The sequence below is a fragment of the Eptesicus fuscus genome, chromosome 5, assembly GCF_027574615.1.
Source record: "Eptesicus fuscus isolate TK198812 chromosome 5, DD_ASM_mEF_20220401, whole genome shotgun sequence".
NCBI classification, from domain to species: domain Eukaryota; kingdom Metazoa; phylum Chordata; class Mammalia; order Chiroptera; family Vespertilionidae; genus Eptesicus; species Eptesicus fuscus.
The window spans coordinates 62,309,436-62,314,257 of NC_072477.1; positions in this window are offsets into that span (position 1 = coordinate 62,309,436).

Consider the following 4,822-nt stretch of genomic DNA (forward strand, 5'->3'; position numbering starts at 1 on the left):
TTTCTGTTTTGATGTGTCATTTTTTTGGTCCATGTCAGATGCTAAAATAAATTCTAATTTGGGGCAACAGCCTTGCAAGCTCTTGTTTATGCTAAACTTTCAGTTTTATTTAATACTAGAGGCCCGGTGCAGGAAATTCGTGCATGGTGGGGAGGGGGGGTCCCTCAGCGCAGCCTGCACCCTCTCCAATCTGGGACCCCTCAAGGTAATGTCCAAGTAGGATCGGGCCTAAACAGGCAGTCGGACATCCCTCTCACAATCCAGGACTGCGGGCTCCCAACTGCTCGCCTGCCTGCCTTCCTGATTGCCCCTAACCGCTTCTGCCTGCCAGCCTGATCACCCCTAACCACTCCCCTGCCAGCCTGATTGATGCCTAACTGCTCCCCTGGCAGCCTGTTGCCCCTAACTGCCCTCCCCTGCAGGCCTGGTAACCCCTAATTGCCCGCCCCTGCAGGCCTGGTCCCCCCAACTGCTCTACCCTGCAGGCCTGGTTGCCCCCAACTGCCCTTCCCTGCAGGCCCGGTCGCCCCCAACTTCCCTCCTCTGCTTGCCTGGTCACCCCTAACTGCCCTCCCCTACAGGCTTGATCGCCCCCAACTGCCCTCCCTTGCAGGCCTGGTCCCTCCCAACTGCCCTCCCCTGCTGGCCATCTTGTGGCAGCCATCTTGTGTCCACATGGGGGCAGTCATCTTTGACCACATGGGGGCAGCCATCTTGTGTGTTGGAGTGACAGTCAATTTGCATATTATTCTTTTATTAGATAGTATATTAGTAGGATTATGTTTTTGATTATAATTTAGTTCCAACTATCATCTATTATAATTGCTATAAGCTATAAAATAGACTACACAAAGTATAAATAGGAAGTATGAAGCCTTATGACTAAATATCTCCTCTAATCATGTGTTTAAGATTCAAAGGCTTAAAAATCCAGCCTCAATGAAATATCACCAAAGATATCATTTTAAAACAGCATTCTGGTTTAAGGCCCTCATGTGACTTTGAAAAACATGAAGTTTAGCCTATGAGTATTACCCAATATTCCTGAAGATTATACTCTATAAGTTACCAAAGAGCTCTCATGTCTCCTGTCCTCGACTTTTCAAAAACTTATTCTGATTAGACTTGCAAATTCCTATTGTCTGTGTTTCGCTTGCCAATTTCTGCATATTGGTTTATGGGTTGTTTTTTTAACACTTTTGGTCACTTTACCAAAATGCTGACACCATGGGGAAAAAAATTGTGATTTTTCTCCCAAAATATATTGAGCTACTTCTTGGTTAAGAGAGTGTTTTTTTTAAGTAGGAAATTTTTAGAGACCTCATGAAAGCAAGGCCAGGTCTAGACAAGCAGACACCTCTGTTCCCTCGACTGGCCTGGGAGTGAACATCTGACCGCACCCTCCTCTATCATCTTTACCCACTTCCTTTCCTGAGGAAACCTGCCGACAGGTAAACGGCTACAGGGATATTTGCCTCTGAACAGTCATTACAGTGCATGTGTGACCTGTCAAGGCGTGAAGAAGTGGTTTGTGGGTTATGGGTTTCCTGCCCCTCCATTCATTAAGTATCATGTTCACCTGTGAATGCTGTAGGGCAAAGCCTAGTTCTAAAAGGCTCTTAGTCAGTTAAGCTTGACTGGAGTTTCAGAATAAGCAGAATATAAACCTATTCTACCCTCTCTGCGTTTTTGTTTTTTTGTTTGTTTGTTTTTGTGGCAAAGGTGGAAATTTATTGAGAAACAAGCACAGACTCCCACTTGCTTTTTTGTGTAAGAATGTTTCCAAAGCCCAGGATTGTTTTAAGCCCCTATGAAAAAAATATTACAGAATTTACAATGTTAACCATTGAATATATATATGTCATCCTTGTCTTTAAAATACCATGATATTGAAATTGGGGACATCTCAGAAAGTTGGTTCAATGATTGAAAGTGGTTTTCTCTAAAGTGGACTGTGAGAGGGAACCACCGATCTTTTCTGTCAAAGAAAGGAGCTCGCCGCCATCTTAGGTCCCGCCATTTTGGTTTGACCTTCAGATCCTTCAGCGGCCACGATCTTATGTTCTGTGATCTCGGTATGACCGGCAGGCTCTCAGGGGGGCTGCCATCTTAGGTTCTGCCTTACCTTCCCCTTCCTCTGAATTAGCCAATCACGCAATAATGGGAGTCCGAGCTCTGGACCCTGGCCAATCAGGTCAGAGTTCAGAGTGAGGGGCAGGGCAGACCCCGCGTCAGGAAACAAAACCCGAACGGAATTCCCCTCTGGTGTGCTTTTGCCCATGATTTCCAGGTGGCAGGAGCAGCCTTCGGAGCAGAAGTAAATTTGCCTTGCCGATCCAGTTTCGAGTGTTTGTCTCATTCCGGTGACATTGTTGGGAGCATTTCTAACAGGACTGAGACTACTTCCAAATGCCATTCATTTTACTCAACCACTGAACATGTTATGGAATAAAACATAAAATTCCTATGTATTCTTAAAATTAAACAGGAAATGAAATAATATTATGTTTTGGGGGAACATCTTGGGCTATCCCTCACCCCTACAGATAGACCACACTCCCATTAGGGGCGGCTTGAGGAACTGCGGCCTACAGGATAAAATCCACCATCTTGGTAATGACATACAAAACCCTTCTGACCTGGTGACTGCTTGCTTCTCCACCACAGTTCCATCCTCTCCACCACCACTATCCTGCCTCCCACATGTCAGCCATACCAGACAACAGTCAACTTTTGGTTTACAGGGGAAATATTAACTTTAATACTTATTGAGCCCTTACTGCATTCCAGACACTGTGTTGTGCACTTTATATGTATTATTTAATCCTGCGATGGTACTTTGAAGAACATTATAATCTTCATTTTGCAAATGAATAAACAGACCAGGAGGAGTTAAGTGACTTGCCCAAAGTCATACAGGTAGAGTTGTACTGAGGAATAGAAGGTCACAGAAAACTCTTAAATATAGTAAAACTAGTAAACATGTTAATACAAAAGGGATCCAATGTAGACTAATATAGTTAAAATCACAGCCAACCTTTAGCCCAGCCAGTGTGGCTCAGTGGTTGAAGGTTAACCTATGAACCAGGGGGTCACAGTTTGATTCCCAGTCAGGGCACATGCCCTGATTGTGGGCTGGATCCCCAGTGGGGGAGGTGTGCAGGAGGCAACCCAGCAATGATTCTCTCTCATCATTGATATTTCTATCTCTCCCTTCTTCTCTGAAATCAATAAAAACATTTTTAAAATAAATAAAATCACAACCAAGTTTTAGATAATAGATGTATAAAAGCAATGGGAGAAACCAAGATGGTGGCATAGGTAAACACCTATACTGCTGCCTCGCACAACAATTTCAAAACTGCAACTGGAAGACAGAGCGGACATTGTCCAGAACCACTGGAAAGCTGGCTGAGTGGAAATTCTACAACTAGAAGGAAAGATAAAAGGACACTGAGACTCAGAGGAGCTGTGGAGGTGCAGAGACCCACGTGCGTGGAAAGGGCGGGCGGCTGAATACGTGGCTGGCTTACTCTCGGCACTCAGAGAGGGCGGGCAGCAAGCGAGCGGCTAGCTTTCTAGTTTGGGAGGGAAACAAAACCTCCCGACTGCATTGAACTCCAGTTCCGAGTGAGACTTTGGGTACCCAGACTCATTCGGGGAGAAACTGGACTGTCTGGCAGCAGGCGAAACTCGAGAGCAGCCTTCTCTCAGATGTGCGTGAAGCCATTGCCGCGGGACACTGAGACACAGGGGCCTCTTAGGGCGGGGCTGACGGGAAACCAAGGCTGTCTACTCCACCCTGAGACTCCGCCCCATCCAAGCTGAGCACAGAAGCTCTCCCAGCAGAGACACAGCTGATCCTCACAGCCAATTGGCCTGGAGGTCAACTCCCCCCAGTGATACTAACAACAATCTAGGCTTAACTACAACAAGACTGCACACACAGCCCACAAAGGGGCACACCAAGAGTGTCCACCTCAGGTAACTGGGGAGGCTGAGCCACTGGGCCCTGCTAGGACACCTAGCACACAAAGTCACTCCATCAACTCAGGGAAGCAGCTAAAATTCGGAGACAAAGAGGCAGGTCACAAATGAAGGAAATGGAGGAAAGCAAATGACTGGATATAGAATTCAAAACCACGGTTATAAGGTTTTTCAAGAATTTCCTAGAAAATGCCGATAAATTTAACAAGACCCTTGAGGATATGAAAAAGGATAACTAGAAATTAAGCATACACTGACTGAAATAAAAAATATTATATAGAGACCTAAAAGCAGACTAGAGGATCACAAGAATCAAGTCAAAGACTTGGAATACAAAGAAGCAAAAAACACTCCTCCAGAAAAGCAAAAAGCAAAAAAGAATCCAAAAATATGAAGATAGTGTAAGGAGCCTCTGGGACAACTTCAAGCATATCAACATCAGAATTATGGGGGTGCCAGAAGAAGAGAGAGAGCAGGATATTGAAAACCTATTTGAAGAAATAATGACAGAAAACTTCCCCCACCTGGTGAAAGAAATAGACTTACAAGTCCAAGAAGCACAGAGAACCCCAAACAAAAGGAATCCAAAGAGGACCACACCAAGACACATCATAATTAAAATGCCAAGAGCAAAAGACAAAAAGAGACTATTAAAAGCAGCAAGAGAAAAACAGTTACCTACAAGGGAGCACCGACTGTCAGCAGATTTCTCAACAGAAACTATGCAGGCCAGACGGGAGTGACAAGAAATATTCAAAGTGATGAATAGCAAGAACCTACAACCAAGACTACTCTATCCAGCAAAGCTATCATTCAGAATTGAAGGTCAGATAAA